The 22,493-nt window shown below is 47.9% G+C and overlaps 5 non-coding genes and 14 pseudogenes across 5 annotated transcripts; all 19 read right to left on the reverse strand.

Moving 5' to 3' along the window:
• Window positions 1-665: 665 nt before the first annotated feature.
• LOC130129317 (5S ribosomal RNA) lies at window positions 666-775 on the reverse strand (annotated as a pseudogene).
• Window positions 776-1,479: 704 nt separating this feature from the next.
• LOC130129255 (5S ribosomal RNA) lies at window positions 1,480-1,599 on the reverse strand (annotated as a pseudogene).
• A 702-nt stretch (window positions 1,600-2,301) lies between these two features.
• Window positions 2,302-2,421, reverse strand: LOC130129319 (5S ribosomal RNA; annotated as a pseudogene).
• Window positions 2,422-3,124: 703 nt separating this feature from the next.
• LOC130129398 (5S ribosomal RNA) lies at window positions 3,125-3,244 on the reverse strand (annotated as a pseudogene).
• Window positions 3,245-3,945: 701 nt separating this feature from the next.
• Window positions 3,946-4,065, reverse strand: LOC130129197 (5S ribosomal RNA). Its single transcript, XR_008811978.1, has one exon. It is a non-coding gene; the product is annotated as a 5S ribosomal RNA (ribosomal RNA).
• Window positions 4,066-4,766: 701 nt separating this feature from the next.
• On the reverse strand, window positions 4,767-4,886 carry LOC130129212 (5S ribosomal RNA). Its single transcript, XR_008811992.1, has one exon. It is a non-coding gene; the product is annotated as a 5S ribosomal RNA (ribosomal RNA).
• Window positions 4,887-5,587: 701 nt separating this feature from the next.
• On the reverse strand, window positions 5,588-5,697 carry LOC130129328 (5S ribosomal RNA; annotated as a pseudogene).
• A 702-nt stretch (window positions 5,698-6,399) lies between these two features.
• LOC130129315 (5S ribosomal RNA) lies at window positions 6,400-6,519 on the reverse strand (annotated as a pseudogene).
• Window positions 6,520-7,156: 637 nt separating this feature from the next.
• On the reverse strand, window positions 7,157-7,276 carry LOC130129306 (5S ribosomal RNA; annotated as a pseudogene).
• A 799-nt stretch (window positions 7,277-8,075) lies between these two features.
• On the reverse strand, window positions 8,076-8,195 carry LOC130129226 (5S ribosomal RNA; annotated as a pseudogene).
• A 697-nt stretch (window positions 8,196-8,892) lies between these two features.
• On the reverse strand, window positions 8,893-9,012 carry LOC130129254 (5S ribosomal RNA; annotated as a pseudogene).
• A 699-nt stretch (window positions 9,013-9,711) lies between these two features.
• Window positions 9,712-9,831, reverse strand: LOC130129270 (5S ribosomal RNA; annotated as a pseudogene).
• A 697-nt stretch (window positions 9,832-10,528) lies between these two features.
• Window positions 10,529-10,648, reverse strand: LOC130129186 (5S ribosomal RNA). The gene has a single exon (XR_008811968.1). It is a non-coding gene; the product is annotated as a 5S ribosomal RNA (ribosomal RNA).
• An 813-nt stretch (window positions 10,649-11,461) lies between these two features.
• On the reverse strand, window positions 11,462-11,581 carry LOC130129275 (5S ribosomal RNA; annotated as a pseudogene).
• A 699-nt stretch (window positions 11,582-12,280) lies between these two features.
• LOC130129318 (5S ribosomal RNA) lies at window positions 12,281-12,390 on the reverse strand (annotated as a pseudogene).
• A 7,418-nt stretch (window positions 12,391-19,808) lies between these two features.
• On the reverse strand, window positions 19,809-19,918 carry LOC130129358 (5S ribosomal RNA; annotated as a pseudogene).
• A 702-nt stretch (window positions 19,919-20,620) lies between these two features.
• LOC130129376 (5S ribosomal RNA) lies at window positions 20,621-20,730 on the reverse strand (annotated as a pseudogene).
• A 595-nt stretch (window positions 20,731-21,325) lies between these two features.
• LOC130129411 (5S ribosomal RNA) lies at window positions 21,326-21,445 on the reverse strand. The gene has a single exon (XR_008812018.1). It is a non-coding gene; the product is annotated as a 5S ribosomal RNA (ribosomal RNA).
• Window positions 21,446-22,152: 707 nt separating this feature from the next.
• On the reverse strand, window positions 22,153-22,272 carry LOC130129379 (5S ribosomal RNA). Its single transcript, XR_008812010.1, has one exon. It is a non-coding gene; the product is annotated as a 5S ribosomal RNA (ribosomal RNA).
• Window positions 22,273-22,493: the final 221 nt, after the last annotated feature.

Genomic DNA, 22,493 nt, shown 5'->3' on the forward strand with positions numbered 1-22,493 from the left:
GGCCGCCGACCTTCTTCTTTCTGTTGTCAGCTTGTTTCACCACTTTCATCTTATGACAAACTCCATCACATCCTATCGCTTTTGCTGTCCAAGGAGTCACGTTTGTAATGTAAAAATATGACTTAAAGTGTCACGTATCAGGAACGAACCCAAAAGCAGACGGGACAACCAGGTAAGGGAGAATCAAGTCTTTTTTGAAGTAACCGATCTCACGTGTAGAGCAGGAGTCGGCTCAGTGGCAGGCAGGCAAGCAGGCAGGCAAGCAGGCAGAAGTCCATGAAAGGCGACGTTCCAGCCAAGACTGGACCACAGTGGAGGCTTTTTAAGGGTGATGATCGCGTTGATGTCAAGGACGAGAGGCTGTGACAGCGAACGCTTAGTTGTCAAGGCAAGTCCAGGGAGAGAGGCTCTGACAGGGGGAGGGTCAGCAGGTGTCAGGGGCAAACGCTTTGATGTCAAGGGTGAGAGGCTGTGACCGCGAACGCTTTGATGTCGAGGGCAAGAGGCTGTGACATAAAGCTAACTAAGATACAGCCATTGAGAAGACTTTTTACTGGTTTCTGACCCAAATGTTTGTCTGGTTTCACCTATACGTCAGATTTTTCAATTGGAATTCAGTAAAAGAAAATCAAAGTACTTTGAGATGATCGTAGGGCGGAATAAAAGGCTTACAGCACCTGGTATTCCCAGGCGGTCTCCCATCCAGGTACTAACCAGGCCCGACCTTGCTTTAGCTTCCGAGATCGGGCGTTATCAGGCTGGTATGGCCGTAAGCCGTCGAGCTTGAGTCTTGCAGCTTTTTCATAGATGAGTTTGCCGCCGACCTTCTTCTTTCTGTTGTCAGCTTGTTTCCCCACTTTCATCTTATGACAAGCTCCATCACATCCTATCGCTTTTGCTGTCCAAGAAGTCACGTTTGTAATGTAAAAATATGACTTAAAGTGTCGCGTATCAGGAACGAACCCAAAAGCAGACGGCACAACCAGGTAAGGGAAGAACCAACTTTTTATTGAAGTAACCGATCTCACGGGTAGAGCAGGAGTCGGCTCAGTGGCAGGTAGGCAAGCAGGCAGGCAAGCAGGCAGAAGTCCATGAAAGGCGACGTTCCAGCCAAGACTGGACCACAGTGGAGGCTTTTTAAGGGTGATGATCGCGTTGATGTCAAGGGCGAGAGGCTGTGACAGCGAACGCTTAGATGTCAAGGCAAGTCCAGGGAGAGAGGCTGTGACAGGGGGGGTCAGCAGATGTCAGGGGCAAACGCTTTGATGTCAAGGGCGAGAGGCTGTGACCGCGAACGCTTTGATGTCGAGGGCCAGAGGCTGTGACATAAAGCTAACTAAGATACAGAAATTGAGAAGACTTTTTACTGGTTTCTGACCCAAATGTTTAGTCTGGTTTCACCTATATGTCAGATTTTTCAATTGGAATTCAGTAAAAGAAAATCAAAGTAGTTTGAGATGATCGTAGGGCGGAATAAAAGGCTTACAGCACCTGGTATTCCCAGGCGCTCTCCCATCCAGGTACTAATCGGGCCCGACCTTGCTTTAGCTTCCGAGATCGGACGAGATCGGGCGTTATCAGGCTGGTATGGCCGTAAGCCGTCGAGCTTGAGTCTTGCAGCTTTTTCATAGATGAGTTGGCCGCCGACCTTCTTCTTTCTGTTGTCAGCTTGTTTCACCACTTTCATCTTATGACAAACTCCATCACATCCTATCGCTTTTGCTGTCCAAGGAGTCACGTTTGTAATGTAAAAATATGACTTAAAGTGTCACGTATCAGGAACGAACCCAAAAGCAGACGGGACAACCAGGTAAGGGAGAATCAAGTCTTTTTTGAAGTAACCGATCTCACGGGTAGAGCAGGAGTCGGCTCAGTGGCAGGTAGGCAAGCAGGCAGGCAAGCAGGCAGAAGTCCATGAAAGGCGACGTTCCAGCCAAGACTGGACCACAGTGGAGGCTTTTTAAGGGTGATGATCGCGTTGATGTCAAGGGCGAGAGGCTGTGACAGCGAACGCTTAGATGTCAAGGCAAGTCCAGGGAGAGAGGCTGTGACAGGGGGGGTCAGCAGATGTCAGGGGCAAACGCTTTGATGTCAAGGGCGAGAGGCTGTGACCGCGAACGCTTTGATGTCGAGGGCGAGAGGCTGTGACATAAAGCTAACTAAGATACAGCCATTGAGAAGACTTTTTACTGGTTTCTGACACAAATGTTTGTCTGGTTTCACCTATACGTCAGATTTTTCAATTGCAATTCAGTAAAAGAAAATCAAAGTACTTTGAGATGATCGTAGGGCGGAATAAAAGGCTTACAGCACCTGGTATTCCCAGGCGGCCTCCCTTCCAGGTATTAACCGGGCTCGACCTTGCTTTAGCTTCCGAGATCGGACGAGATCGAGCGTTATCAGGCTGGTATGGCCGTAAGCCGTCAAGCTTGAGTCTTGCAGCTTTTTCATAGATGAGTTTGCCGCCGACCTTCTTCTTTCTGTTGTCAGCTTGTTTCCCCACTTTCATCTTATGACAAGCTCCATCACATCCTATCGCTTTTGCTGTCCAAGAAGTCACGTTTGTAATGTAAAAATATGACTTAAAGTGTCGCGTATCAGGAACGAACCCAAAAGCAGACGGCACAACCAGGTAAGGGAAGAACCAACTTTTTATTGAAGTAACCGATCTCACGGGTAGAGCAGGAGTCGGCTCAGTGGCAGGTAGGCAAGCAGGCAGGCAAGCAGGCAGAAGTCCATGAAAGGCGACGTTCCAGCCAAGACTGGACCACAGTGGAGGCTTTTTAAGGGTGATGATCGCGTTGATGTCAAGGGCGAGAGGCTGTGACAGCGAACGCTTAGATGTCAAGGCAAGTCCAGGGAGAGAGGCTGTGACAGGGGGGGTCAGCAGATGTCAGGGGCAAACGCTTTGATGTCAAGGGCGAGAGGCTGTGACCGCGAACGCTTTGATGTCGAGGGCGAGAGGCTGTGACATAAAGCTAACTAAGATACAGCCATTGAGAAGACTTTTTACTGGTTTCTGACCCAAATGTTTGTCTGGTTTCACCTATACGTCAGATTTTTCAATTGGAATTCAGTAAAAGAAAATCAAAGTACTTTGAGATGATCGTAGGGCGGAATAAAAGGCTTACAGCACCTGGTATTCCCAGTCGGCCTCACTTTCAGGTATTAACCGGGCTCGACCTTGCTTTAGCTTCCGAGATCGGACGAGATCGGGCGTTATCAGGCTGGTATGGCCGTAAGCCGTCAAGCTTGACTCTTGCAGCTTTTTCATAGATGAGTTGGCCGCCGACCTTCTTCTTTCTGTTGTCAGCTTGTTTCACCACTTTCATCTTATGACAAACTCCATCACATCCTATCGCTTTTGCTGTCCAAGAAGTCACGTTTGTAATGTAAAAATATGACTTAAAGTGTCACGTATCAGGAACGAACCCAAAAGCAGACGGCACAACCAGGTAAGGGAAAAATCAACTTTTTATTGAAGTAACCGATCTCACGGGTAGAGCAGGAGTCGGCTCAGTGGCAGGTAGGCAAGCAGGCAGGCAGGCAGAAGTCCATGAAAGGCGACGTTCCAGCCAAGACTGGACCATAGTGGAGGCTTTTTAAGGGTGATGATCGCGTTGATGTCAAGGGCGAGAGGCTGTGACAGCGAACGCTTAGTTGTCAAGGCAAGTCCAGGGAGAGAGGCTCTGACAGGGGGAGGGTCAGCAGGTGTCAGGGGCAAACGCTTTGATGTCAAGGGCGAGAGGCTGTGACCGCGAACGCTTTGATGTCGAGGGCGAGAGGCTGTGACATAAAGCTAACTAAGATACAGCCATTGAGAAGACTTTTTACTGGTTTCTGACCCAAATGTTTGTCTGGTTTCACCTATACGTCAGATTTTTCAATTGGAATTCAGTAAAAGAAAATCAAAGTACTTTGAGATGATCGTAGGGCGGAATAAAAGGCTTACAGCACCTGGTATTCCCAGGCGGTCTCCCATCCAGGTACTAACCAGGCCCGACCTTGCTTTAGCTTCCGATATCGGACGAGATCGGGCGTTATCAGGCTGGTATGGCCGTAAGCCGTCGAGCTTGAGTCTTGCAGCTTTTTCATAGATGAGTTGGCCGCCGACCTTCTTCTTTCTGTTGTCAGCTTGTTTCCCCACTTTCATCTTATGACAAACTCCATCACATCCTATCGCTTTTGCTGTCCAAGGAGTCACGTTTGTAATTTAAAAATATGACTTAAAGTGTCACGTATCAGGAACGAACCCAAAAGCAGACGGGACAACCAGGTAAGGGAGAATCAAGTTTTTTTGAAGTAACCGATCTCACGGGTAGAGCAGGAGTCGGCTCAGGGGCAGGCAGGCAAGCAGGCAGGCAAGCAGGCAGAAGTCCATGAAAGGCGACGTTCCAGCCAAGACTGGACCACAGTGGAGGCTTTTTAAGGGTGATGATCGCGTTGATGTCAAGGGCGAGAGGCTGTGACAGCGAACGCTTAGATGTCAAGGCAAGTCCAGGGAGAGAGGCTGTGACAGGGGGGGTCAGCAGGTGTCAGGGGCAAACGCTTTGATGTCAAGGGCGAGAGGCTGTGACCGCGAACGCTTTGATGTCGAGGGCGAGAGGCTGTGACATAAAGCTAACTAAGATACAGAAATTGAGAAGACTTTTTACTGGTTTCTGACACAAATGTTTGTCTGGTTTCACCTATAGTTCAGATTTTTCAATTGGAAATCAGTAAAAGAAAATCAAAGTACTTTGAGATGATCGTAGGGCGGAATAAAAGGCTTACAGCACCTGGTATTCCCAGGCGGTCTCCCATCCAGGTACTAACCAGGCCCGACCTTACTTTTGCTTCCGAGATCGGACGAGATCGGGCGTTATCAGGCTGGTATGGCCGTAAGCCGTCAAGCTTGAGTCTTGCATCTTTTTCATAGATGAGTTGGCCTTCGACCTTCTTCTTTCTGTTGTCAGCTTGTTTCACCACTTTCATCTTATGACAAACTCCATCACATCCTATCGCTTTTGCTGTCCAAGAAGTCACGTTTGTAATGTAAAAATATGACTTAAAGTGTCACGTATCAGGAACGAACCCAAAAGCAGACGGCACAACCAGGTAAGGGAAAAATCAACTTTTTATTGAAGTAACCGATCTCACGGGTAGAGCAGGAGTCGGCTCAGTGGCAGGTAGGCAAGCAGGCAGGCAGGCAGAAGTCCATGAAAGGCGACGTTCCAGCCAAGACTGGACCATAGTGGAGGCTTTTTAAGGGTGATGATCGCGTTGATGTCAAGGGCGAGAGGCTGTGACAGCGAACGCTTAGTTGTCAAGGCAAGTCCAGGGAGAGAGGCTCTGACAGGGGGAGGGTCAGCAGGTGTCAGGGGCAAACGCTTTGATGTCAAGGGCGAGAGGCTGTGACCGCGAACGCTTTGATGTCGAGGGCGAGAGGCTGTGACATAAAGCTAACTAAGATACAGCCATTGAGAAGACTTTTTACTGGTTTCTGACCCAAATGTTTGTCTGGTTTCACCTATACGTCAGATTTTTCAATTGGAATTCAGTAAAAGAAAATCAAAGTACTTTGAGATGATCGTAGGGCGGAATAAAAGGCTTACAGCACCTGGTATTCCCAGGCGGTCTCCCATCCAGGTACTAACCAGGCCCGACCTTGCTTTAGCTTCCGAGATCGGGCGTTATCAGGCTGGAATGGCCGTAAGCCGTCGAGCTTGAGTCTTGCAGCTTTTTCATAGATGAGTTGGCCGCCGACCTTCTTCTTTCTGTTGTCAGCTTGTTTCCCCACTTTCATCTTATGACAAACTCCATCACATCCTATCGCTTTTGCTGTCCAAGGAGTCACGTTTGTAATTTAAAAATATGACTTAAAGTGTCACGTATCAGGAACGAACCCAAAAGCAGACGGGACAACCAGGTAAGGGAGAATCAAGTCTTTTTTGAAGTAACCGGTCTCACGGGTAGAGCAGGAGTCGGCTCAGTGGCAGGCAGGCAAGCAGGCAGGCAAGTAGGCAGAAGTCCATGAAAGGCGACGTTCCAGCCAAGACTGGACCACAGTGGAGGCTTTTTAAGGGTGATGATCGCGTTGATATCAAGGGCGAGAGGCTGTGACAGCGAACGCTTTGATGTCAAGGCAAGTCCAGGGAGAGAGGCTGTGACAGGGGGGGTCAGCAGGTGTCAGGGGCAAACGCTTTGATGTCAAGGGCGAGAGGCTGTGACCGCGAACGCTTTGATGTCGAGGGCGAGGGGCTGTGACATAAAGCTCACTAAGATACTGCCATTGAGAAGACTTTTTACTGGTTTCTGACCCAAATGTTAGTCTGGTTTAACCCATACGTCAGATTTTTCAATTGGAATTCAGTAAAAGAAAATCAAAGTACTTTGAGATGATCGTAGGGCGGAATAAAAGGCTTACAGCACCTGGTATTCCCAGGCGGCCTCCCTTCCAGGTACTAACCGGGCTCGACCTTGCTTTAGCTTCCGAGATCGGACGAGATCGGGCGGTATCAGGCTGGTATGGCCGTCAGCCGTCGAGCTGGAGCCTTGCAGTTTTTTAATATATGAGTTGGCCGCCGACCTTCTTTCTGTTGTCAGCTTGTTTCACCACTTTCATCTTATGACAAACTCCATCACATCCTATCGCTTTTGCTGTCCAAGGAGTCACGTTTGTAATTTAAAAATATGACTTAAAGTGTCACGTATCAGGAACGAACCCAAAAGCAGACGGCACAACCAGGTAAGGGAAGAATCAATTTTTTTTGAAGTAACCGATCTCACGGGTAGAGCAGGAGTCGGCTCAGTGGCAGGTAGGCAAGCAGGCAGGCAGGCAGGCAGGCAGGCAGAAGTCCATGCAAGGCGACGTTCCAGCCAAGACTGGACCACAGTGGAGGCTTTTTAAGGGTGATGATCGCGTTGATGTCAAGGGCGAGAGGCTGTGACCGCGAACGCTTTGATGTTGAGGGCGAGAGGCTGTGACCGCGAACGCTTTGATGTTGAGGGCGAGAGGCTGTGACACAAAGCTAAGTAAGATACAGCCATTGAGAAGACTTTTTACTGGTTTCTGACACAAATGTTTGTCTGGTTTCACCTACAGGTCAGATTTTTCAATTGGAATTCAGTAAAAGAAAATGAAAGTACTTTGAGATGATCGTAGGGCGGAATAAAAGGCTTAGAGCACCTGGTATTCCCAGGCGGTCTCCCATCCAGGTACTAACCAGGCCCGACCTTACTTTTTCTTCCGAGATCGGACGAGATCGGGCGTTATCAGGCTGGTATGGCCGTAAGCCGTCAAACTTGAGTCTTGCAGCTTTTTCATAGATGAGTTGGCCGCCGACCTTCTTCTTTCTGTTGTCAGCTTGTTTCACCACTTTCTCCTTATGACAAACTCCATCACATCCTATCGCTTTTGCTGTCCAAGAAGTCACGTTTGTAATGTAAAAATATGACTTAAAGTGTCACGTATCAGGAACGAACCCAAAAGCAGACGGCACAACCAGGTAAGGGAAGAATCAACTTTTTAATGAAGTAACCGATCTCACGGGTAGAGCAGGAGTCGGCTCAGTGGCAGGTAGGCAAGCAGGCAGGCAGGCAGAAGTCCATGAAAGGCGACGTTCCAGCCAAGACTGGACCATAGTGGAGGCTTTTTAAGGGTGATGATCGCGTTGATGTCAAGGGCTGTGACAGCGAACGCTTAGTTGTCAAGGCAAGTCCAGGGAGAGAGGCTGTGACAGGGGGGTCAGCTGGTGTCAGGGGAAGTACGCTTTGATGTCAAGGGCGAAAGGCTGTGACAGCGAACGCTTTGATGTCAAGGCAAGTCCAGGGAGAGAGGCTGTGACAGGGGGGGTCAGCAGGTGTCAGGGGCAAACGCTTTGATGTCAAGGGCGAGAGGCTGTGACCGCGAACGCTTTGATGTCGAGGGCGAGAGGCTGTGACATAAAGCTAACTAAGATACAGCCACTGAGAAGACTTTTTACTGGTTTCTGACCCAAATTTTTGTCTGGTTTCACCTATACGTCAGATTTTTCAATTGGAATTCAGTAAAAGAAAATCAAAGTACTTTGAGATGATCGTAGGGCGGAATAAAAGGCTTACAGCACCTTGTATTCCCAGGCGGTCTCCCATCCAGGTACTAACCAGGCCCGACCTTGCTTTAGCTTCCGAGATCGGACGAGATCGGGCGTTATCAGGCTGGTATGGCCGTAAGCCGTCGAGCTTGAGTCTTGCAGCTTTTTCATAGATGAGTTGGCCGCCGACCTTCTTCTTTCTGTTGTCAGCTTGTTTCCCCACTTTCATCTTATGACAAACTCCATCACATCCTATCGCTTTTGCTGTCCAAGGAGTCACGTTTGTAATGTAAAAATATGACTTAAAGTGTCACGTATCAGGAACGAACCCAAAAGCAGACGGGACAACCAGGTAAGGGAGAATCAAGTCTTTTTTGAAGTAACCGATCTCACGGGTAGAGCAGGAGTCGGCTCAGTGGCAGGCAGGCAAGCAGGCAGGCAGGCAGAAGTCCATGAAAGGCGACGTTCCAGCCAAGACTGGACCATAGTGGAGGCTTTTTAAGGGTGATGATCGCGTTGATGTCAAGGACGAGAGGCTGTGACAGCGAACGCTTAGATGTCAAGGCAAGTCCAGGGAGAGAGGCTGTGACAGGGGGGTCAGCGGGTGTCAGGGGCAAACGCTTTGATGTCAAGGGCGAGAGGCTGTGACCGCGAACGCTTTGATGTCGATGGCGAGAGGCTGTGACATAAAGCTAACTAAGATACAGCCATTGAGAAGACTTTTTACTGGTTTCTGACCTAAATGTTTGTCTGGTTTCACCTATACGTCAGATTTTTCAATTGGAATTCAGTAAAAGAAAATCAAAGTACTTTGAGATGATCGTAGGGCGGAATAAAAGGCTTACAGCACCTGGTATTCCCAGGCGGTCTCCCATCCAGGTACTAATCAGGCCTGACCTTACTTTAGCTTCCGAGATCGGACGAGATCGGGCGTTATCAGGCTGGTATGGCCGTAAGCCGTCAAGCTTGAGTCTTGCAGCTTTTTCATAGATGAGTTGGCCGCCGACCTTCTTCTTTCTGTTGTCAGCTTGCTTCACCACTTTCATCTTATGACAAACTCCATCACATCCTATCGCTTTTGCTGTCCAAGAAGTCACGTTTGTAATGTAAAAATATGACTTAAAGTGTCACGTATCAGGAACGAACCCAAAAGCAGACGGGACAACCAGGTAAGGGAAGAATCAACTTTTTATTGAAGTAACCGATCTCACGGGTAGAGCAGGAGTCGGCTCAGTGGCAGGTAGGCAAGCAGGCAGGCAGGCAGAAGTCCATGAAAGGCGACGTTCCAGCCAAGACTGGACCATAGTGGAGGCTTTTTAAGGGTGATGATCGCGTTGATGTCAAGGACGAGAGGCTGTGACAGCGAACGCTTAGATGTCAAGGCAAGTCCAGGGAGAGAGGCTGTGACAGGGGGGGTCAGCAGGTGTCAGGGGCAAACGCTTTGATGTCAAGGGCGAGAGGCTTTGACCGCGAACGCTTTGATGTCGAGGGCGAGAGGCTGTGACATAAAGCTCACTAAGATACAGCCATTGAGAAGACTTTTTACTGGTTTCTGACCCAAATGTTTGTCTGGTTTCACCTATACGTCAGATTTTTCAATTGGAATTCAGTAAAAGAAAATCAAAGTACTTTGAGATGATCGTAGGGCGGAATAAAAGGCTAACAGCACCTGGTATTCCCAGCCGGTCTCCCATCCAGGTACTAACCAGGCCCGACCTTGCTTTAGCTTCCGAGATCGGACGAGATCGGGCGTTATCAGGCTGGAATGGCCGTAAGCCGTCGAGCTTGAGTCTTGCAGCTTTTTCATAGATGAGTTGGCCGCCGACCTTCTTCTTTCTGTTGTCAGCTTGTTTCCCCACTTTCATCTTATGACAAACTCCATCACATCCTATCGCTTTTGCTGTCCAAGGAGTCACGTTTGTAATGTAAAAATATGACTTAAAGTGTCACGTATCAGGAACGAACCCAAAAGCAGACGGGACAACCAGGTAAGGGAGAATCAAGTCTTTTTTGAAGTAACCGATCTCACGGGTAGAGCAGGAGTCGGCTCAGTGGCAGGCAGGCAAGCAGGCAGGCAGGCAGAAGTCCATGAAAGGCGACGTTCCAGCCAAGACTGGACCATAGTGGAGGCTTTTTAAGGGTGATGATCGCGTTGATGTCAAGGACGAGAGGCTGTGACAGCGAACGCTTAGATGTCAAGGCAAGTCCAGGGAGAGAGGCTGTGACAGGGGGGTCAGCGGGTGTCAGGGGCAAACGCTTTGATGTCAAGGGCGAGAGGCTGTGACCGCGAACGCTTTGATGTCGACGGCGAGAGGCTGTGACATAAAGCTAACTAAGATACAGCCATTGAGAAGACTTTTTACTGGTTTCTGACCTAAATGTTTGTCTGGTTTCACCTATACGTCAGATTTTTCAATTGGAATTCAGTAAAAGAAAATCAAAGTACTTTGAGATGATCGTAGGGCGGAATAAAAGGCTTACAGCACCTGGTATTCCCAGGCGGTCTCCCATCCAGGTACTAACCAGGCCCGACCTCACTTTAGCTTCCGAGATCGGACGAGATCGGGCGTTATCAGGCTGGTATGGCCGTAAGCCGTCAAGCTTGAGTCTTGCAGCTTTTTCACTAACCAGGCCCGACCTTGCTTTAGCTTCCGAGATCGGGCGTTATCAGGATGGTATGGCCGTAAGCCGTCGAGGTGGAGTCTTGCAGCTTTTTCATAGATGAGTTGGCCGCCGACCTTCTTCTTTCTGTTGGCAGCTTGTTTCCCCACTTTCATCTTATGACAAACTCCATCACATCCTATCGCTTTTGCTGTCCAAGGAGTCACGTTTGTAATTTAAAAATATGACTTAAAGTGTCACGTATCAGGAACGAACCCAAAAGCAGACGGGACAACCAGGTAAGGGAGAATCAAGTCTTTATTGAAGTAACCGATCTCACGGGTAGAGCAGCAGTCGGGTCAGTGGCAGGTAGGCAAGCAGGTAGGCAAGCAGGCAGGCAGGCAGGCAGGCAGAAGTCCATGAAAGGCGACGTTCCAGCCAAGACTGGACCACAGTGGAGGCTTTTTAAGGGTGATGATCGCGTTGATGTCAAGGGCGAGAGACTGTGACAGCGAACGCTTTGATGTCAAGGCAAGTCCAGGGAGAAAGGCTGTGACAGGGGGGGTCAGCAGGTGTCAGGGGCAAACGCTTTGATGTCAAGGGCGAGAGGCTGCGACCGCGAACGCTTTGATGTCGCGGGCGAGAGGCTGTGACATAAAGCTAACTAAGATACAGAAATTGAGAAGACTTTTTACTGGTTTCTGACACAAATGTTTGTCTGGTTTCACCTATACGTCAGATTTTTCAATTGGAATTCAGTAAAAGAAAATCAAAGTACTTTGAGATGATCGTAGGGCGGAATAAAAGGCTTAGAGCACCTGGTATTCCCAGGCGGTCTCCCATCCAGGTACTAACCAGGCCCGACCTTACTTTAGCTTCCGAGATCGGACGAGATCGGGCGTTATCAGGCTGGTATGGCCGTAAGCCGTCAAGCTTGAGTCTTGCAGCTTTTTTATAGATGAGTTGGCCGCCGACCTTCTTCTTTCTGTTGTCAGCTTGTTTCACCACTTTCATCTTATGACAAACTCCATCACATCCTATCGCTTTTGCTGTCTAAGAAGTCACGTTTGTAATGTAAAAACATGACTTAAAGTGTCACGTATCAGGAACGAACCCAAAAGCAGACGGCACAACAAGGTAAGGGAAGAATCAACTTTTTATTGAAGCAACCGATCTCACGGGTAGAGCAGGAGTCGGCTCAGTGGCAGGTAGGCAAGCAGGCAGGCAGGCAGAAGTCCATGAAAGGCGACGTTCCAGCCAAGACTGGACCATAGTGGAGGCTTTTTAAGGGTGATGATCGCGTTGATGTCAAGGGCGAGAGGCTGTGACAGCGAACGCTTTGTTGTCAAGGCAAGTCCAGGGAGAGAGGCTCTGACAGGGAGGGTCAGCAGGTGTCAGGGGCAAACGCTTTGATGTCAAGGGCGAGAGGCTGTGACCGCGAACGCTTTGATGTCGAGGGCGAGAGGCTGTGACATAAAGCTAACTAAGATACAGCCATTGAGAAGACTTTTTACTGGTTTCTGACCCAAATGCTTGTCTGGTTTCACCTATACGTCAGATTTTTCAATTGGAATTCAGTAAAAGAAAATCAAAGTACTTTGAGATGATCGTAGGGCGGAATAAAAGGCTTACAGCACCTGGTATTCCCAGGCGGTCTCCCATCCAGGTACTAACCAGGCCCGACCTTGCTTTAGCTTCCGAGATCGGGCGTTATCAGGCTGGTATGGCCGTAAGCCGTCGAGCTTGAGTCCTGCAGCTTTTTCATAGATGATTTGGCCGCCGAACTTCTTCTTTCTGTTGGCAGCTTGTTTCCCCACTTTCATCTTATGACAAACTCCATCACATCCTATCGCTTTTGCTGTCCAAGGAGTCACGTTTGTAATGTAAAAATATGACTTAAAGTGTCACGTATCAGGAACGAACCCAAAAGCAGACGGCACAACCAGGTAAGGGAGAATCAAGTCTTTATTGAAGTAACCGATCTCACGGGTAGAGCAGGAGTCGGCTCAGTGGCAGGTAGGCAAGCAGGCAGGCAAGCAGTTAGTAGTCCATGAAAGGCGACGTTCCAGCCAAGACTGGACCACAGTGGAGGCTTTTTAAGGGTGATGATCGCGTTGATGTCAAGGGCGAGAGGCTGTGACAGCGAACGCTTTGATGTCAAGGCAAGTCCAGGGAGAGAGGCTGTGACAGGGGGGTCAGCAGGTGTCAAGGGCAAACGCTTTGATGTCAAGGGCGAGAGGCTGTGACCGCGAACGCTTTGATGTCGAGGGCGAGAGGCTGTGACATAAAGCTAAGTAAGATACAGAAATTGAGAAGACTTTTTACTGGTTTCTGACCCAAATGTTTGTCTGGTTTCACCTATACGTCAGATTTTTCAATTGGAATTCAGTAAAAGAAAATCAAAGTACTTTGAGATGATCGTAGGGCGGAATAAAAGGCTTACAGCACCTGGTATTCCCAGGCGGTCTCCCATCCAGGTACTAACCAGGCCCGACCTTGCTTTAGCTTCCGAGATCGGACGAGATCGGGCGTTATTTTTTTTTTGTCTTTTATTATGAAAATATATTTTTGGGAACAAAAATACATTTTTGATTGCATGTATTGTCCATCAATTCCACATTGTTACATTTGTTTTACACTTTGTTTCGCTTACACAAGATAGTATCCGTCTGTCTTTATACATAAAAGAAAGCCATGCTTTCCAAATCATCAACTTAAATCAGCGCTTTGGAACCAGAACAGAAAATGAAACAAATCAGCCCTTTGAACAAGCCTTAGACTGTGTTTTTAAAAGAAAGTGACATTAAAACACCACTTTGAGATTTTAAATGACACACATTCCACATTAAACAGAATGATCCCATCCTCCCCTTAACTTCAATAAAAACATAACAGAGAAAGTTAAAAGAAAACCGTAACTCGTCTTTAACTCTGTTTATATTTACCCTTCCAATAATCATCATTTTCCGTTCACATCATTTCAGACTTTTTCCTCCCCTCCCTCCCTCCCTCCCTCCCTCCCTCCCTCACCAGTTCCACACAATCTCCCCCCTCCTGTTGAGGGAGAGGAGATGGCTGTCTCTGATGAAGAGCCGGGTTAAGTCCGCATCGCCGTGCGTCAGTCTGTAATGTGTTTGTTTTTTGACCATGTTTTTGAAAATGTTCCAAACCGGGATGATTCTGCGTTCAAAGTGCGCAATGTTCCGACGTGATTTGACGGCCCACCGGGCGTGACTTAAGAGGAATTTGCACAGCGCTGCGTTCTTCACCCTGCTCTTCTCCCACACTCCAAACACAAAGAATACATCCCACGAATCCCCGCTGTCCCAAATTAATCCCAGTTTGTTGACTAAGCACTTTTTCAGGGATTCAAAGAAGCTCGCCAGCTCCGAGCAGTGGCCGTACATGTGCAATAGTGTTTTAGGCAGCAGGCCACAGACGTCGCACTCCCTGCCGACCCCCTTGTCAAACTGGTGCAGAATAACGTTAGTGAACACTTTGTTGTGTCGGATTTTGTAGTCGTTGTCTTCTGCCTCAATGCTGTTCCCTCTCACCCTCCATTGTCCCCAGATTTGTCCCACATTCAAATTGGGCATAACTTTGCCCCAGAACGGCAGAGAGGTCGGACGTTGCGACGCCTGTGCCAGAAACATTCCATAGATCTGTTTGCTTGTCAACCTGTGTATACTCCTCCACTCTCCTCCTTGCTCCACCAACATGGCTGGGAGCTCCCCCTCTCTGTTCTGTACCACTCTCCGCTCTATGGTTGTCCGCCATTCTTTTGGAATGCTTTCCTTTAAATCGTTATAATAGCTTGTTGTCTCCGTAATTTTGGCCTCATAGTTTATCTCCTTTATACTGTCATATATGGCTTGGGGGGGGAGAAAACCCGGCATCAGTTCATACATGACGTCCTTCAACTGGACCAAACCTGCTGTTAACATGTCATTATTACATAGAAGCTTACCTGTCTTTTGAATTTTCTTATTTAGAAAGATTGGCATTTCTCTGATGACGTTTACCGAGTCACATGCATAGTCTATATGCTTTAGAAATTCCGCGTGAGCGGACAGGACTTCTCTATAGAAACCTGGAAGCCCCGCCATCATCGGTCTCTTTAGTTGCATCAGCAGCACAAAATCGCCTATGTGAAATACCTTGTTTATGAAGTAAGCCATCAGGCTTTTCCAGCCGTGGGCTGTGGAGTCACACAGATATTTTTGCACAGTTTTGATCCTGAACGCCCTTTTTTTGCTTTCTATATCTACTAATTGAAGTCCTCCCTCTCTGTACTTACTTATTAATGTTTTTCGTGCTATTTTACTTACTTTTGCCCTCCACAAAAAATTGGTTATAATTTCATTTATTCTGTTTAATACCCATAAGGGTAGTTCTATAACTGCTAATGTATAGTTTAGTTTTGACAATATTAAGTTGTTTAGAACCACTACTCTACCTTTGAGTTTTAGGTCTCTCAGTTTCCAATAATTTAGACATTTTTCTATTTTATTAATAATTTCCGTCCATGACAGATCACGAGCTGCCACTACATCTTTACCGATGTAGGTACCTAGAATTTTTATATGCTTGCTTTGTATTTTAAAAGGTGTGGTCTCCTGCTGAGGCTCAGCCATGTTAATGAACATGATTTCTGACTTACCTACATTTATGCGGGAGCCAGAGGCTCGACCGTACATGTTTATTACTGCCATTGCTCTCTCTATGCTTGCCATGTCCTTTACTGTTAGGGTGGTGTCATCAGCAAATTGCTGGACGACACAGGATCCTCCCCCTGGTAACTCAATACCTCTAATACCCTTGTCTTGTTTTAATAGAATTCCTAGTGGCTCTGCTATTATTGTGTACAGGATTGAGGATAGTGGACAGCCTTGTCTGACCGACCTTTCCAGAGGAAACGCATCAGTGGTTGCACCGTTGCATTTGACCTTACCTGTAGCTTTGCTATAAAATAATTTTACCCAAGTTAGAAATCTGTCTCCAAAACCTACCTTCTCCAGTACATTAAACATAAATTGATGCTCTACTCGGTCAAAGGCTTTATTGAAGTCAATGGCCAGAAGGACACCTGCTTGATCTGTCTCTTTTAAATACTCCACCACATCTCTTATGGTGCGTACTGTGTCAGTGACTTCTCTCCCTGGCACACTATAAGCCTGGGTGGCTTCTATTATTGTATGTAATATTTGTTTGAGTCTGTTTGCGAATATTTTCATTAGTATTTTGTAGTCATTGTTCAACAGAGTAATGGGCCTATAATTTGTTAGTTTATCCTTCTCCCCTTTCTTAAAAATTAAAGTGATCAAGCCTAGAGTCATTGACTCCGGTACCTTCTGTTCTTTTTCCATTGTTTTATACAATTTCAGTAGTGTTGGTTTGAGCGTGTTGCAGAAAGCTTTATAGAAGTTTGCCGTCAACCCATCACTACCTGGGCTTTTATTTGACATCATTTGATTTATTGCACACTCTATATCTTCCTCAGTTATTTCCTGTTCACACGCTGATTTATCCTCATCATTTAATTTAGCAGTCATCTCTTCCAATATGTCATTTGTAGCTTGTTTGTCTGAACTCTCAGTTTTAAACAAGTCACTATAAAAAGTGTGTACTGTTTCCAGAATGTCTACGAAATTGGTCACTACTTTACCTTCTTTATTTTTGATTTCTTGCAAATAACACTGATTTTGTTTCCTTTTTTCCAAGTTGAGGAAAAAAGCTGTACTTTTCTCCCCTTCTACTGCATATTGAGCACGGCTCCTCACTATAGCACCTTCACATTTTATCCTTTCAATTTCATTTATTTCATTTTGAAAATTCACAAGCCTTTCAACATTGACAACCGGTTGTGCATTTAATTTAGCAATTGTATTTCTTAATGATCTTTCTTTTTCTCTAGTTTTAAAGTTCAATCTTTTCGCAAACTGAATACTTTTTTGTTTAATTCTCACTTTTAATTTCTCCCACCCCTCTATGATATTTTCCCCAAACTCAGGCTGTGAACATTCAAATGAGATCAATTTAGAGATGCATTCAACATAATCCCTTCTGTTCAGCAGGCTAGCATTAAGGTGCCACACGCCTCCCCCCCTCCCCCTCCTTTTACCCCCCATTCCCACACGCAGGATGGCATGATCACTAATGAAATTTAAACAATAGCGCACAGTATCGAAAAGGTCGATCTGCGGTTTCTTGACTAAACAAAAATCAATCCGACTTTGCCGTACAGTGTCCATTTGTGGCTGTACTCTCGAGTACTCTCGTGTTATGGGATTTCTGGTTCTCCATAAATCACAGAAATTATTCTTGGCCATAAACAGATTCAGGGCCGCTCTGGAACAGTCGTGTTTATAGCTACCGTTATCGCTAATGTCAAGCCTGCTCATCTTGACATTGAAATCCCCAACTATGATGTCACAGTCTTTAGCTATGATATTCAATTCTCGAAAGAAAGAAGACCTGTCCCCCTCGTGGTTGGGCGCATAAATGTTCAGTAATTTGTAGACAGTGTCTTCAAAAACAAAGCCCACTTTAACCCACCTCCCCCCAATGTCTTTGTCTATTAGAGTGGCATCAGCCTCAATGTGGCTACTCACCATGATGCTTACTCCTCGTGCCCGCTGAGTCCCATGGCTTGAAAAGTAGGATCCAGGCCACCTTTTCTTGCACTGAGTTTCACAGTCAGTGTCCCAGTGGGTTTCTTGGAGACAGATTATTTCTGCATCACACATTTTTACGACTTTAGTGAACTTGTCCATGTCACGTAGTCCACGTATGTTGAATGATGCTATTTTGACCATGGTGAGTGGGAAAGACAGAGAAAAATAATCCCCAAACAAAAAACATGATGCACACCCTTTTCAGTCCATTATTATTTACCCCTCTTAGTCTTGCCCTTTCTGCTTGTTCCCTCTTCCCTCCCCTTACTAACTCCATCCCATTCCGAAGCCTTAGGGTTCGGCTGTCGTCTCTCACTCCCCTGCCCGTGTAGAGGCCCTCTCTGCCCCGGCTGCCCGCAAGGCAAGGACGCAAGGCTGGCCGAACTGCCCTCCCTCTGGTTGCTGCGGCTCCTGTCCCCTGATGTTGTTACAGCCTGACCCCTCAGCGACCCGTGCGCCAGAGTGGAGACGCTCGTCGGCATCCTCCCCACCCTCTCAGAGGCCGCAGTCAAACCGCCGCTTCCTCTTTTCTCCTCCTCCTCCTCGACCTCGCTCTCCTCCTCCATCTCATGGCGTGCAGCTGACTGGGGCCCCTCTGCTTCGCCATCAGTCGCAATGCCATCAGGATGATTTCCTGTCTCCGTCTCTTCTGCCCCGTCCTCCACTCCCTCGCCGGTGTCCCTCTCTGTCTCCTCTTTGGGATCTGCTCCAGGCATGGCTGCGCATTCTCGTGCGTAGTGTCCGATCTCCCCGCACTTGAAGCACTTGAACTCCGGGCACTCCCGTAGGATGTGTCCGGGCTGGAGGCACAGCCTGCAAACTTTAGATTGATTATCGTGCAGCACTCTGAAGTATTCAATCCCTTCCAGCGTCTCAAATTTGGTGCTGTAAGGTAAAGAGGAGACATTTTCATTGAAACGGACTTTGAGGAATCTCGTCCCGTCAAAAACGTCCGTCCCGGCCCACTTCCTCCGCTTGATAGGAGACACCGGCTCCACGCCCCACTGCTCCAGTTTAGTAACAATTTGATTGTCTGTGACATACAGGGGAAGGTTCAAAAAGGAGACGATCCTGGTGTCCCTCGTAACTTCCGATGCCACCACTCTGGAGTTTCTAATCTTGAAGCCGTCCAGCAGTCTTGTTTTCCCTTTCGGGTTACTCATCGTGAGCTCCCATCGTTTGTCGCTTTTCGACCTGCAGCCCAATACTCTCCCACACGTGTTGTCAACCGCACGCAGAAGCTCCATCATGGAGATTTTGTCTTCTCCCTCCACGTCCACATTAACCACCAGGTCTCTGTCCATCTCTCTCCCTTCCCCCTCCCTCCCCGCCGCTTCCGCTGCGACCGCCGTCTCTTTCACCAACCCCATTGCTGTGGCCCCTCCACCTCGTCTCTCTTTTCGTTTCTCCGCTCGACTCTCCACCACCACAAATTCTCCTCTCTCCCCCTTCTCCATCACGCTTTCTGCCTCAGTCGGATTCGCGTCCTGCTGGGGCTTCTTTGTTTCCGCCGCTATACCTCCATTTTGTTTGTCCGTCTGCCCGTCGTCGTAAGTCTTGTCCGGTCCGAGTGTCCTTGCCGTTTGTGCCATTTTCGTGCTTCTAAAGCCACAAAAGTTTCCCCCGTGCAGCAGAAAGCTGCTGGGGGGAAGTTAGAAACGTTATTTTCAGAGACTGCTCTCGTTTCCCCGTCGATTTAATGTCTTTTTCGTCCGCTCCGCCGCCACCACGCCAACCCGGAAGTTATCAGAGTGGTATGGCCGTAAGCCGTCGAGTTGGAGTCTTGCAGCTTTTTCATAGATGAGTTGGCCGCCGACCTTCTTCTTTCTGTTGTCAGCTTGTTTCCCCACTTTCATCTTATGACAAACTCCATCACATCCTATCGCTTTTGCTGTCCAAGGAGTCACGTTTGTAATGTAAAAATATGACTTAAAGTGTCACGTATCAGGAACGAACCCAAAAGCAGACGGCACAACCAGGTAAGGGAAGAATCAACTTTTTATTGAAGTAACCGATCTCACGGGTAGAGCAGGAGTCGGCTCAGTGGCAGGTAGGCAAGCAGGCAAGCAGGCAGGCAGGCAGGCAGAAGTCCATGAAAGGCGACGTTCCAGCCAAGACTGAACCACAGTGGAGGCTTTTTAAGGGTGATGATCGCGTTGATGTCAAGGGCGAGAGGCTGTGACCGCGAACGCTTTGATGTCGAGGCAAGTCCAGGGAGAGAGGCTGTGACAGGGGGGGTCAGCAGGTGTCAGGGGCAAACGCTTTGATGTCAAGGGTGAGAGGCTGTGACCGCGAACGCTTTGATGTCGAGGGCGAGAGGCTGTGACATAAAGCTAACTAAGATACAGAAATTGAGAAGACTTTTTACTGGTTTCTAACACAAATGTTTGTCTGGTTTCACCTATACGTCAGATTTTTCAATTGGAATTCAGTAAAAGAAAATCAAAGTACTTTGAGATGATCGTAGGGCGGAATAAAAGGCTTACAGCATCTGGTATTCCCAGGCGGTCTCCCATCCAGGTACTAACCAGGCCCGACCATGCTTTAGCTTCCGAGATCGGGCGTTATCAGGCTGGTATGGCCGTAAGCCGTCGAGCTTGAGTCTTGCAGCTTTTTCATAGATGAGTTGGCCGCCGACCTTCTTCTTTCTGTTGGCAGCTTGTTTCCCCACTCTCATCTTATGACAAACTCCATCACATCCTATCGCTTTTGCTGTCCAAGGAGTCACGTTTGTAATTTAAAAATATGACTTAAAGTGTCACGTATCAGGAACGAACCCAAAAGCAGACGGGACAACCAGGTAAGGGAGAATCAAGTCTTTATTGAAGTAACCGATCTCACGGGTAGAGCAGGAGTCGGCTCAGTGGCAGGTAGGCAAGCAGGCAGGCAGGCAGGCAGAAGTCCATGAAAGGCGACGTTCCAGCCAAGACTGGACCACAGTGGAGGCTTTTTAAGGGTGATGATCGCGTTGATGTCAAGGGCGAGAGGCTGTGACAGCGAACGCTTAGATGTCAAGGCAAGTCCAGGGAGAGAGGCTGTGACAGGGGGGGTCAGCAGGTGTCAGGGGCAAACGCTTTGATGTCAAGGGCGAGAGGCTGTGACCGCGAACGCTTTGATATCGAGGGCGAGAGGCTGTGACATAAAGCTAACTAAGATACAGAAATTGAGAAGACTTTTTACTGGTTTCTGACACAAATGTTTGTCTGGTTTCACCTATACGTCAGATTTTTCAATTGGAATTCAGTAAAAGAAAATCAAAGTACTTTGAGATGATCGTAGGGCGGAATAAAAGGCTTACAGCACCTGATATTCCCAGCCGGTCTCCCATCCAGGTACTAACCAGGCCCGACCTTACTTTAGCTTCCGAGATCGGGCGTTATCAGGCTGGTATGGCCGTAAGCCGTCAAGCTTGAGTCTTGCAGCTTTTTCATAGATGAGTTGGCCGCCGACCTTCTTCTTTCTGTTGTCAGCTTGTTTCACCACTTTCATCTTATGACAAACTCCATCACATCCTATCGCTTTTTCTGTCCAAGAAGTCACGTTTGTAATGTAAAAATATGACTTAAAGTGTCACGTATCAGGAACGAACCCAAAAGCAGACGGGACAACCAGGTAAGGGAGAATGAAGTCTTTATTGAAGTAACCGATCTCACGGGTAGAGCAGGAGTCGGCTCAGTGGCAGGTAGGCAAGCAGGCAGGCAGGCAGGCAGAAGTCCATGAAAGGCGACGTTCCAGCCAAGACTGGACCATAGTGGAGGCTTTTTAAGGGTGATGATCGCGTTGATGTCAAGGGCGAGAGGCTGTGACCGCGAACGCTTTGATGTCGAGGGCGAGAGGCTGTGACATAAAGCTAACTAAGATACAGCCATTGAGAAGACTTTTTACTGGTTTCTGACCCAAATGTTTGTCTGGTTTCACCTATACGTCAGATTTTTCAATTGGAATTCAGTAAAAGAAAATCAAAGTACTTTGAGATGATCGTAGGGCGGAATAAAAGGCTTACAGCACCTGGTATTCCCAGGCGGTCTCCCATCCAGGTACTAACCAGGCCCGATCTTGCTTTAGCTTCCGAGATCGGACGAGATCGGGCGGTATCAGGCTGGTATGGCCGTAAGCCGTCGAGCTTGAGTCTTGCAGCTTTTTCATAGATGATTTGGCAGCCGACCTTCTTCTTTCTGTTGGCAGCTTGTTTCCCCACTTTCATCTTATGACAAACTCCATCACATCCTATCGCTTTTGCTGTCCAAGGAGTCACGTTTGTAATGTAAAAATATGACTTAAAGTGTCACGTATCAGGAACGAACCCAAACGCAGACGGGACAACCAGGTAAGGGAGAATCAAGTCTTTATTGAAGTAACCGATCTCACGGGTAGAGCAGGAGTCGGCTCAGTGGCAGGTAGGCAAGCAGGCAGGCAGGCAGGCAGGCAGAAGTCCATGAAAGGCGACGTTCCAGCCAAGACTGGACCACAGTGGAGGCTTTTTAAGGGTGATGATCGCGTTGATGTCAAGGGCGAGAGGCTGTGACAGCGAACGCTTAGATGTCAAGGCAAGTCCAGGGAGAGAGGCTGTGACAGGGGGGGGTCAGCAGGTGTCAGGGGCAAACGCTTTGATGTCAAGGGCGAGAGGCTGTGACCGCGAACACTTTGATGTCGAGGGCGAGAGGCTGTGACATAAAGCTAACTAAGATACAGCCATTGAGAAGACTTTTTACTGGTTTCTGACCCAAATGTTTGTCTGGTTTCACCTATACGTCAGATTTTTCAATTGGAATTCAGTAAAAGAAAATCAAAGTACTTTGAGATGATCGTAGGGCGGGATAAAAGGCTTACAGCACCTGGTATTCCCAGGCGGTCTCCCATCCAGGTACTAACCAGGCCCGACCTTGCTTTAGCTTCCGAGATCGGACGAGATCGGGCGTTATCAGGCTGGTATGGCCGTAAGCCGTCGAGCTTGAGTCTTGCAGCTTTTTCATAGATGATTTGGCCGCCGACCTTCTTCTTTCTGTTGGCAGCTTGTTTCCCCACTTTCATCTTATGACAAACTCCATCACATCCTATCGCTTTTGCTGTCCAAGGAGTCACGTTTGTAATGTAAAAATATGACTTAAAGTGTCACGTATCAGGAACGAACCCAAACGCAGACGGGACAACCAGGTAAGGGAGA

Source organism: Lampris incognitus, chromosome 18 (genome assembly GCF_029633865.1).
Source record: "Lampris incognitus isolate fLamInc1 chromosome 18, fLamInc1.hap2, whole genome shotgun sequence".
Lineage (NCBI taxonomy): Eukaryota > Metazoa > Chordata > Actinopteri > Lampriformes > Lampridae > Lampris > Lampris incognitus.